This window comes from Protopterus annectens, chromosome 9.part0 (assembly GCF_019279795.1).
Source record: "Protopterus annectens isolate FY-2018-M chromosome 9.part0, PAN1.0, whole genome shotgun sequence".
Classification (NCBI taxonomy): domain Eukaryota; kingdom Metazoa; phylum Chordata; order Ceratodontiformes; family Protopteridae; genus Protopterus; species Protopterus annectens.
The window spans coordinates 1,157,693,727-1,157,706,305 of NC_056743.1; the positions used below are offsets into that span (position 1 = coordinate 1,157,693,727).

The window sequence follows — 12,579 nt, forward strand, 5'->3', positions numbered from 1 at the left end:
CTAGAATAAAGACTATTGAAAAAAACGTAATAATTTTACACTTTATATATACTCTAAACTCATCCATTAATACAACACTACTGCAAACTGGGGTCTATATTAGATCAGCGAACGCTTAAACAAGCGAACGCTGATTGATTGAACTTATTTAAGCGAATGTTCAAAATATCAAAGCAACAGAAACCCGAATTTTTTCTTAGGGAAAGAATTCGGTTGTCCGTTTCTGTTGCTTCGGTATTTTCAGTGCTGTGGTGGAAAGTTACGGGTCGAATTCAGGTAAGTGTGCGATTGTGTGGATGTGAGTGTTAGGTAAGTGTGCAATTGTGTGGACGTGAGGGTTAGGGCGGGTTTAGGTGGGTTAGGGAGCGGGTGAGGTGAGTGTGCAATAATGACAGACGTTAGGGTTTGGGTTAAGGTAAGTGGATAGTTAGTGGTGTGTGCATAGTTTAGTGTAGGGTTAGGCGTCAGATTTTAGGTGTATGTGTGTGGATTTCTGTTTGTTTGGTGTGCTTGTGTTGTTAGGGTTGCAAAGTGGGACAGGTGGTAACCCTATGTGTTGTGTGTATGTGTTTTGGATCAGCAAATTTTTTCCCTAGGGAAAAAAAAAAAAAAAAATCGCTGATCTGACAGTTCGAGATTGTAAGCTTTCGCCTGCATAAGTTCGCTCAATCAGCGTTCGCTTTTTTTAAGCGTTCACTGATCTAATATAGACCCTGCAAACTGTTATAGCATCTGCCACTTTATAACTCTTTCAGATTATAAAGCTCATCACTGCCCTCTTCTATTAAAAGCTGGCTTCTTGTAAAAGTTTGACCGACTATCTTGTTCACCTTGCTATTCAAACAAATCATTTGATTGAACTAGTAGCCAACACCTCTACCTCCACTTTAGAGGCAGTAATGGGAAAGAAATATTGTCTAAATGACCATCTAATACTGCAGCTGCCCGCTGGAATAACCTACTATAGGACCAAAAAAAGGAGTAACCAGTATTAATCTTCCAACAAAATTATGGATATCTTTTTGCTGAAAATAAATCCAAAAGTTTCAATGATTTTGACTAATATCACTTAAAACTAAACTTTTCACTGCAGTACTTCTGTGAGCACAAATCATTAAATATTCCAGTGTCCTTTACTGTTTATCAATCTCGGTGTGCAAATGAAAAGTTTAAAGTACTATAATTCCATTGTTTGAATATTTTGTATTGTAATAGTTCTACATATCTGTACATGTGTATGTGTAATTTGCTTTTATTGCCCTCTGAGCCTAGGTTGTGGTTTAAAAGGGCTTTTGGGGCAACCCAGTTACCTTATTTCATTTAACAAATCACATTGATAGAATTCATAAGTTGCAAAAAGTGCTTCTGAACTCTTCACCTTATAGCCTATTTCCTGACTCAGATTACAAGAGGATAGTATCTAGAAGTACCTTTACACAAATAGAACTGAACTTGCATGTCGTTTGTGCTATTGCCCTTCTAGCTAATATGACAGCCCATTTTTCTACCTTAAGATGTTTACAGAAGTTAACTTATCTGGCTAACACAGAAAGCCACGATGCTAATGGCTTACACTGAAATGAAAGCTCAACTACTCAAAAAGACTGACCAAAAACATAAGTGGTCAAACAGGCAAGTGACCCCAGAATGGTGACTTGCATTCTAAGAGATCACAGTATAGCATGGAGAGGAAATTTACACCTTCCCTGCTGCTGTGTAATTTCAGAGTTTATATATAAAGCTGCAATGGTGTGCATGTGTATACACGAATAGACAGAATCTTAAAGATAAATTCCACTTACCAACAATACAAAAGGAAATACATTTTATTTATTTATTTATTTGTCTTTTGTTTACTGGGAATGTCTGAGTGGGTAATACCCATTTTCAGCAGAGGCCAGGGCAGAAATGCTCCATTTGCTTACACTGCATTATACAAAGTTCCAGTTAAACAGAGTAGTTAAATTTCTATTTACATGTATAAAAAAACAGTTCTTACATTTATATATTGTACAATTGTACAGAGGTGGAAGTTAATAAAGAGAAAGTCTACATGCAACTCAGTGGAGTCTACAGACAGCAGTTATGTATAAAACTTTATTTATTTTACATTTGTTGACCGGGCTAGTCTAACTGGAAATATGTCCATTTTCAGTAGAGGCCCGGGGAGATAAGCTCCAAGACATAAACAAAGAGATACAACTACAATAACAATAACAAATAGGAGAAAAAAAATATTTATACAACAGTAACATATGTAGTACAGCATACAGGTTAGCACAGGATATTCAATGAGGGCAAGAATCATAATGTATTTCACAGGTACAATGCATTATACAGGTAAAGTCAATAGTAAAAAAGAAGTTAATTTTGTAGTGATATTGATGAAGTATTTACTTAAAAAACAGTATCCACAGAGTATAGAAGTAATGTAATACAGAGAGAGATGATAAAAAAATAATAGTAGGAAGGTATAACAGTAGGTGAGAAGTAATGGATAGGGAAAGCCCAGTTTGAAAAGATAGAGGACTAGTCAGGTTTGGTACAAGGGCATAGCCAGTGTGTTTTAAGGTAAAGTTTAAGTCTTATTTTTGAAGAGTGGTAAAGAGGTGAGCGAGGAGAGGTCACTGGGAAGAAGATTCCAGGGTTTTCCAACAGCATTAGAAAAGAGAGAATCCCCAGCTCTGCTGTTAGGTTTAGAGGTATGTACAAGCAGTTTGTCTGCTGATCTTAAGGACCTCAGATTTTTATAGGGGGTGATGAGGGTAGATAAAATTGGAGTATTGGAAGGGTTATAAAGAATGTTATAGGCAATGTTTAGTTGGTGAAATTTAATCAGGTTTTGTAGTTCCAGCCATTCTAGATGCTTTAAGTTTATGCAATGGTGGGTTCTATATAGGTTACCTGTGGCAAATCTGGCAATGTTATTGTATGACACTTCCAGTTTACTGAAGTTATTCTTGGATAGATTGGTGAAAATGGGTGAGGCATAGAGGAGTTTAAAGATTAGATGAGTGTGAGCTATTGTAGTTTTAGCTGTAGGGGAAAGGAAGGGTTTAATCCTATAGAGTGCGCCAAGTTTTTTGTTGACAACCTTTACAGCATTGTTGATATGGATGTCAAAGTTCAGATTATTGTCGATGGTGATACCAAGTAATTTGGTGGTAGGATCAGGGGATATTATAGTACCATTGGTGGATGTCATAGAGAAATTAAGAGGAGATTACTTTTGAGTAGGATTAAAGAGGAGGAGTTTGTTTTTTGGGGTTCAAAAGAAGACAGCGCTGTGTGAACCATTGCTCAACTGTTTTAAATACCTTCTGAGTAAAAGAGTGAAGGTCTTAGCTGGAAGTAGCTGAGCATATCAGTGTGGAGTCATCAGCATACTGTATGCATTTGACTTGGGGGGATGGCAAGATGAAGGTCGTTAATAAATATGGAGAAGAGGAGAGGTCCTAGTATTGACCCCTGAGGAACACCTAAGGTAATGGGTAGGTGGTTGGATAGAGTGTTATGCCATAATACTGCCTGCTGTCGTTTATCACGGTAGGACTAGAACCATTTAATGAAAAGAGGGTCTAATGATAGAGATTGTAGTATGTTTATGAGAATCTAGTGATTTACCATGTCAAATGCTTTAGACAGGTTGATAAATAGAGCAGAAGAAAGATAATTACGGTTGTGGTTACTGTTAATGCAATCCGTAAAGGAAAGGAGGGCAGTGGTAGTGCTGTGTGATGGTCTGAAGCCATGTTGACAGTTGGAAAGCAAGGTATTATCAATTAAATGGTTGAGTAATTGCCTGTGGATACATTTCTCCATGATCTTAGCTAAAGGAGAAAGTAGGGCAATGGGCCAGTAGTTTGAGAGCTCAGTGGAGTGTCCACCTTTATGGAGGGGGATAATGTGGGATACTTTCCATAAGGTAGGGATGTGACCTTCAGTAATGGTTCTATAAGGTAGGGATGTGACCTTCAGTAATGGTTCTATTGATCAGTATGGAAATGGGGTAGGCAATAGCTCTGGCTGATAACTGTAGGTATTCAGAAGGCAGTTGGTCTGCTGAGGGAGAGCATGGTTTCAGTTTATTTAAAAGGTTTAGAATAAATGTGGTTGGGACAGGTTTGAATTGAAAAGGAGGGGGTGGGGATGAAGTAAAGGAAGGTAGAGTGAAGGTATTGGGTGATAGTTGACTAGCTAGTGCCTGGATAGCATCTTAGCATCTGTAAAGAAGGTTTTGAAGGTATTAGCTGTTTGGACGGGATTTTCCTGGTCAGTATTCTGAGGGTTGGGAGTAGTAGATTGCTCTGGGTGGAGTAGCTGGTTAATGTTTGCCCAGAATTTTTGTGGGTTGTTATGATTAGGTTGTTGGAATTGTAGGTAGTAGTAGTTTTGTTTATCAGAAAGTATAGCTTTCTTAGTGTCATTTCTTAGCATTCTAAAGGTTTGTTGGTCTACAGGTTTTTTTAGTCATTCTCCATTTGTTCCGATACTTATTTCTGAGATTAATTTTGTGTTTGGTTTCATTAGAAAGCCATGGGGCAGAACTGGTTTTAATTCTAATGGATCTGGTTGGAGCGTGGTGATTAAGAATGGCGAGGAAGGTAGAATTGAAGTAATTAATGGCATTATCTAAAGGAAGGTGTCTTAAGGGAACCCAATTGCATGCTCTTAGCTCCATTTGGAATAGATCAGGGTTACATTTTTTTGGGATCTGATATTTCTAATAGAGGGTGGGATGTGAGTATTGGTTTTATGTCTGATGATGTCGGTAAGTGAGTGGTCACTTATATCATCAGGGAGGGTTCCAGAATTATAGATGTGAGCATGATTGTTTGCAAGAATTCAGTCTAATATGCTTTCTTTCTTGTTAGTGTTATTTATTCTGGTAGGGGAGGTAACAGTTTGAGAAAAAAACATATAGGCTAATGTGAGTGGTAGGGAAGCTGCTACAATAGGAGTTCCAATCTATATTTACATCACCTAGGATTATGGTTTCTTGGGATAGGTGTTGGGCTACCCAGCAAAGGATCATTTCTAAGGTGTCTTTGTTGTTTCCAGGAGGTAGGTACTTACAGATAATATAGATCGATTTGGCATTGTTAAGTTCAAGTTTAGATATGAGAATCTCAACATTGGAAGCTAGAGGTAGATTACAGTTACATGTGGTTAGCTTTAAGCCAGACTTAAATAGAACAGCAACCCCACCGCCCTTCTTGGCTACTCGATCAGTTCTTAAGATATTATATCCAGGTGGGATAATTTCATTGTCATTGATAATAGATTTTAGCCATGTTTCTGTTAGGCAGATAATGTCGAAGGAGTAGACTTCTAATAGAGCTTGGAGTTGGGTTACTTTGTTGTTAATGCTATGTATATTAAGATGAGCTAGTAGGACAGAGGTAGATGGTTTAGTAAGGGGATAATTAGTAGACTTGATTGTGGTTATGTAAAGTGATAGGAGTTGTTGTTGGGCCAGGATTAGGGTGAATATCACCATCCTTTAATGAAAGGAGTAGTCCTAGATAGTTTGGGTTAGGGAACCTGCTGTATAGAACTACCAGTCTTCTGAGATGTAGTGTGTTATATTTAATGTGTAGTATTCTATGATATTTGGCAAGTAGGTAGCTGGGTGAGCATGTTATGTTTGCATGGTTAAGCAGGACTGGTACAGCTGGAGAGCTGGTTTGTTGATTGGGGTAATGAATGTGAGGATGGAGTGTGTGCTCATAGGAGGAGAGTAAATAGACAAAGGTAAAAAGTGGAAGTGGTAAAAGAGTGAAATAGAGTAAGACATGAAATGGTGTGGGTGGCTTAGACATTGCGAAGGATAGGTTATTGGATTTATGTATGTGGATATGGAGTATATAGGGTGAGTGTGTGTGAAGGTAGGAGAGTGTGGTAAGAGATGAGAGATGGGACTTGTGTAGAGAGTTATGGGAAAAGGAGGAGGTGTGGCTAGTAAGTGTAAAAGTAGTACCCCTGGGGTGGTTGGGAATTGGGGGTAGGGAAGGGAGCGGAGTGAGCCCATAGGGCGAATGGAGCGGGTAGAAACAGAGACTAGATCAGTAGAAGACAATCAGCAGGACTGATCTGTCAAGGAAAGTTGGAAAAGTCAGATGTGGTAAAGGCTAGTGAGAAGTGAGCCTAGAAAAGGTAGTAGTAGTAGTAGACAGAAGTAGTAAAGGGGTAAGGTGGGGGAACTGGATAGCAATGCAGGTACAACAGGGGAAATAAGGTAAGTAGCTATGTAATAGATGATAAGAAGGGGATGTGGCTGAGTAAAGGCTGCCACCTAGTGGACAGGTCTAATATAGCAGGCTGATTAGAGGGAGTCAGTTGGAGTACAACAAGGGAAAGGTGGGTGCTAGTCAAAAGGAGGTATCTAGAGGATGGGGGAGGGAGTGAGAGAGATTAATGTCTAGAAGAGAGGGGGTGGAGGCTGCTGGCTGCCCTAGCTCAAGACGTATTGTACCACCTGTAGCAGTGGTACACTACTAGAAAGACAATCAGGCAGAAATTATTCAATACACGTACTTTTAGTATCCTTGATAGAGGAATTGTAGGACAGATAGGCTGTGAGGTATGTTGCTGATAAATGGTGGGGGTCCTTTAGCATCTTACAGATTAGTGCTGGAAGCACAAGTACAGCAGGGTAACTTAAGGAGGCAAGAGAAACAAGATAGTTATGAGAAACAGGAGTTAGCAACAAAGTACATTAAGATTAGTCATGTTATACTAGGCATTCACAGAGATATATGTAGATATACCAAATAAACAATACAATACTTCTTGTATCAGAGTAGTAAAAAATAGCAGTTGCACAATTCTTAACTCTTGATAGTAGCAAATGTAAAATCACAACTAAGCAATATTTAAATGCCCCTTTATAGTAAAACACATTTCAGCAATAGCTATATGCTCCTAGGTAGTAGCAGAAATGAAAGGATGGTGGTATATGTTATCCCTACCTTTTTAAACGCTGCATTAGATTAAACTATCATAAAATAAACACTAAAAAGGACTGCGCTGAGACAGGATGGTGTGCGAGGGCCAGGACTACCCTGTACAAGATGGGAGACTTGTTTAGTCATTTCAGTGGGAGGTTGACAGTATTCTGTTTAAGGAGACTATAGTACTGTGAGAACAAAGTATCAGCTTTGTGATGAGCATCTGCAGGACTAGAACTGCTTAAGATGTTGTTTAAGCAGTGGTTTAAAACTATTGAGTTTGTCAGAGTGTTTTATTTGTGTGTAGATACTATTCGAGTTTAGCAACATGTTGGGAGTAGAGCAAGTCTCCTGCAACACTATTTGACTTGTTTGTTAAGTAATAAGAATTTTTTCCTAGAACGGAGGTCCCTTGCTGGACATTAGGGCAGTAATAAGTTTTGTTGTGCAGGGCATTTTTCTAGTTGATGTATCAGTGTGCTATAGTTAGTTGTGAATGTGTTAGGTGGTTGTCTAGGTCAATCCAGTTTAATTGCTTTAAGCTATGACAATGGTTAGTTAAAATCCCACAGCCAAGCACTTTCCACACTGGACTGACAGCTCACAGTCTGCTTATGAAGAAACCCACAAGGTTAACATAATATAGGTCTATTTGCAAACTTTGAATCTTAAAGGTTTCTAAATCTTAGCTTCTTAGAGCAGTGTCTATCAGTTCAATTCCATTACTTCACACTTAATAACTTTCTGCTGTTACCATCCCCTTTTCTATGTTTCACAATTACTGACAGCAATCAAAACCTCTGCACCAAGCAAGAAACTAAACAATAGTACACCTCTGTTACATATTGTTGTAGGGGTGCGCCTGACCTTGCCCCATCCTCTAAAGCCATACAACTTGCAGTACCATCAAACCAAACCAGTGATTGCAGTCTTACATACTACAGAATGCATAGAAATACCAACTACATGCTGGTGCAAAAGGGGTACTGTGGAAGCTCACTTAGACAAATACAAAGATGAACATGATAAAAAGCACCACCCCTTGTTGTGATGATGCAAAAGCACTGTGGCAGCCCATTTAAAGATATACTACAATGTAATGGACACTGCCCTAATTCCTGCTTCATAAAAAAGTAAAAATATAACAGAATGACATATTACCAAGACAAATGGTTCGCTTGGAGAAACCAAATAAGGGCCCAAGACCGAGTTAAAAGATATCCAAACAGTTTATTCGATATCAAACACACAGAATCACTAAAAAAGTGATTGTGTGTTTGCTATCAAGTGATTCTGTATGTTTGCTACTGAATAAACTGTTGGGATATCTTTTAACTCTGTCTTGGGCCGTTATTTGGTTTCTCCAAGCGAACCATTTGTCTTGGTTGTTCACTTTCATCTCCAGAATGACATATTAAATAAAGTGAAGCTGACTAAAGCACTATTAAAGCAAATGTGTGTGTGTGTGTGTGTGTGGGGGGGGGGGGGGGTCTTGTGATTGCAAAGCTTAGGGGGATTAACTCCCAATTACTGTGACACATAATTCATTTCTGATACTGTTTTACTCTACTTAAGGTTGGTGGGAGCGAGAATCTCTCCTGGGAGTCAAATAGCTTTATGGGAGAGAAACTGTCCCAAACAGGACAGCAGGTCAACTGCATACACTAATTGCCATTTGGAGAATCACCAATTGACCCACATACATGTCTTTGGATGTGGGAACTCGGAAAAGAGCAGGATACTTGTAAAGCAGGCTGCCACCTTCATTGACCTTACAGATGGACGTCAACTAACTAATCAATTCATACGTGGTGGCACAGTGGTTAGCTTAGCCACAGTGCCTTCCATGTGAAGTCTGTACCTCTTCCCTATGTCCAGAAAGATTTCTGCCATTGTATCAGGTTTCTTTTCACATTCCTGTAACAGGCCGATGAATGAACTGGCAAGCTTGTCAACAGAGTATGTGTGTGCATCCTGCAATGAAAAGACAATCTTTTCCAGACGGGTTTTCTGACATATACCTATTGGTTGCCAGGATAAACTTTGGCTCCCCTGTTACCATAAACGCTGGAGTACGTATTGCGAGATAAATATATACATGTAGTACAGCAATACATGGCAGAGGGGTCGGCCAGGACTACAACATCAAGTAAGACACACACCAGAATATGCAAGGTAGAAACATTCCTCCCTCAAAAGCATACAACACTTTTTCTGTTTTAATCGAAGACTAGGACGAGACACCAGTAAAGAAGTATCCTGTAATAGGGACAGCGTTCTCACTTAAGCTGGTAATGGGTTAAACAACAGCGTCAAAAATTTTACTACCAATAGCCTCCAACCTACCTACGCAAGTTTTTATAACAGAAACACACCTACCCCAAACGTCGTTACCGGAACATATACAGGCCGCGACTTTCTCCAAAACTCTAGTAGATACCTTACAGCGTTATATTGAAACTTGGCACAAATACGCATAAAACTCAGGTTTATAAAGGACAGATGTGGTACAAAAAAACAAGTTTTGAAAAACACCCCAGCTCGTTAGTCTTACATACTAAAAATTAGAAGCAAAAACATCATTTCCTAGCTGATTTTAATGCACAGTCCTTGCAAATATACCTATATTATGTTAACCGTGTCTGCCCCAGAGATTAATTTGCAACTACAGCCGATACTACAATTTTAATTCAATGTGAAAACACTCTTAACATGGGACAAGGATCCGGGAAATCACGATTCACACGCGACGTTTCAACTTTGGCTGGTCATGCGGAATATAGGAACTACATGACCCATAACGCATTGCGAGAAAAAAGTACTGACAAGTGACAACCTTAGCGTACGTGTAGATTTACTATCCACATTGTTGGGTAAATCAGGATCTGGTGTGGTGTTGATTTACTTGTTTCCTTCAGACACCATTACTTAAAACATAAATTGTCAGTGATATTTTCAGCTACATAGTTGAATAACCACAATTAAATTATTGGCAATAATGGAACAAGTAAGGACTCAATACATAGTTTATGTATGCACTGTGAACAGCAGCGCTAATTACATATTCATGTTGCACATGTGGCTTTCAACAGTATTGCCGGCCAGCACAGCGGACATGTAAACCTCTTTACCTATGGGCAAAACTTGGTCTGGGTGTTTGTACGAATGCCGCAATGATTACCAGGGTTATTAATAAAGCAATATATGTTGTTGTGTCTTTCGGCTTTTCCCGGTTAGGGGTTTCCACAGCGGAACTCCTGTCCACCAATGATTGGCAGTAGATTTTTACGTGCCGAGTTGCCAGCCCTGACGCACAGCCTTCAACGAAAGTACGCCCATTCACGCATGTCTCCACGCAGAAGATGCTTTAGCTGAGAATCGAACAGGGCAACGTCTTGCTGTGAGGCGACAACACTACCGCAGCACCACCACTGCAGTTATAAAGCAATATATATAGTCCCAAAACATTACATGACAGTGTAAACAGTGCAGAGTATTATAAAACCTGTTGCATACATAAGTTGTGTAAATGATCAGTGGGGGTACATAGACTGTATTATAATTAATCAGTCAGGGGAAGTGTGTGTATTAAATAGGGACACACAGATGAATTGTAGGAATGAACACAGGGAAAGATAACAGGTGAAACTTGGTAATGTACAGCAGATGAGGGCATGTCACTGAAGACAGTTGTAGCATGAACACAAATCACATAATGTGATGCAGTCCAAATGAACACAAATCACATAACGTGATGCAGTACAAACTGTACAGTGGATGTATTTGTAGGATGTAACATCTCGCAGGATGATGCCACAATATAAACAAGAAATGATCGACTTCAACAATTGGCTTAGCTTCTGGTGTCAATCCAGCGGTAACCAGTATCTCTCAGCCTGGGATGAGATGGTCGTCAGCCCACACTGCTTTGCAAGAGATGGTCTGCACCTGTGTTCTCTAGGCTGTCAGATATTGACAAAGGTGTTTGCCTCTCCCATAGTGCCTTTTTAAGACAATGTCAAAGCAACAAAAATTTCGACATAAAAAAATCCACTGGAGGCAAACTCAAGGTTTTGCTGCTTAATGCTAGGAGTCTAAATATGAAGCTGCACTGGAGGAAATTGCCAACCTGCAGGCTGACGGATTTAGCACAAACTTCACCCCCTGGCCCCACAGGCCATCCCCTAAAGCATACCTGACAACAGTCCTCTGCTCTTTAGAGATCAGGTCATATATGTGCTCTCCCAGGCTTAAAACACAGCCTCAGTGGTACTAGATAACATCCCAAGTTGCTTACTAATCAATCTGAAACAGAACATAGCAGACCCACTTAGTGTCCTTTTTAACCATAGCCTGAGAACTGGCTTTGTTCCAAGAGTGTAAAACAGCAACAATTATCTCATTTCACAAAGTGGGGCCATTAACTGACCCTGGGAACTATAGACCAATAAGTCTAACCAGTCTAATCTGCAAGGCCATGAAAAGAATCACTATGGACATTATCAACAAGGACATAGGTGACCTTCAAACTCTAGACCCAAATCAATTTGGCTTTGATAAGGGTAGATCATGCTTATTAAACTTAGCAGACTTCTTCGAGAAAAGACTTGAATGAAGGTAAGACAGTTCATACTGCCTATCTTGACCTGGAAAAGGCTTTTGACAGAATCCTTCACTCCGGTATCATTGAGAAACTCTCCCAGATCCTTATGTCACTAGATGGATTGCCAATTGGCTCACCAATAGAGCACATACTGTCAAAGCTGATGACTCAACATCTACCAGTAGGGCCATCACTGGTGATGTAACACAAGGATCTGTGCTGGGTCTTTACTGTTCAAAATCTATTTCTTGGAAGTCCAGGCTACAGTAGACGGCCTTTGGATTACCAAGTTTGATGATGATTGCAAATTGGAGGCAATGACTGAGTCCACCAACAATGTTAACATATTACAGGAGGAGCTAAAACAGACAAATGATTGGTGCCAAAGCCACTAAATGCAAAAAAGTGCCAATATTATTGCCTTTGGCAAGGTGTAATTCCCCATTAAGTACAGTATTGCAACACCCCCCCTAAGGTCCATCCCAGTGTTGTGAGACCTAGGAACACAGGTAGATAGCAATCTGAACTTTGACCAACAAGCTTAGTAAGGGCATCACATCCAGGTTTGAGGATGTTATAACACCACTGTACTTGACACTCAGGAGAACATTAATAGAGTACATTGCTCGCTTTTGCATGTACCTCACCAAATACCTGCAACAGCTGGAGAGACCATTACTCAACAAAAAAATACAGGGCCTCCAAACCATGCCATGAAGTACATGGATAGACTGAAAGACCTGTCACTGTACTTAGTATCATACTGACTTCTGAGAGGTAACTTGTGTCTGACCTACAGGGCAGGGTCTGACCCTGAACAGATGGAAATTATGCAAATATTAAATCTAATGGCACAAGAGTCACTCACTCTAGGGTCTTAACCTAGCTTGTAACATTAACAGAACATGCTTCAGAGACAGATATATCTCCCAGAGGCTGCCAATCCTCTGGAATAAACTTCCAAATCATGTGAAGCAAAGCTCCTCACTGACCTTATTCAAATGCAACCTAGATAAATGGATGGGA

The 12,579-nt window shown here is 39.8% G+C and overlaps 1 protein-coding gene across 3 annotated transcripts in view; it reads right to left on the reverse strand.

Annotated features, from left to right (window-relative positions):
• The window catches only part of LOC122811891 (tRNA pseudouridine synthase A-like), a 353,084-nt gene extending 343,377 nt beyond the window's left edge, over positions 1-9,707 (reverse strand). The window contains exon 1 of one of the 3 annotated variants that reach the window (XM_044084035.1): positions 9,573-9,707. The gene's annotated coding sequence lies outside the window, so the exon portion shown is untranslated. Of the gene's footprint in view, positions 1-9,112; positions 9,133-9,329 lie in introns of those variants that run through there. The other 2 variants (XM_044084034.1, XM_044084037.1) reach the window with 2 other exon arrangements.
• Between the last annotated feature and the right edge of the window lie 2,872 nt (positions 9,708-12,579).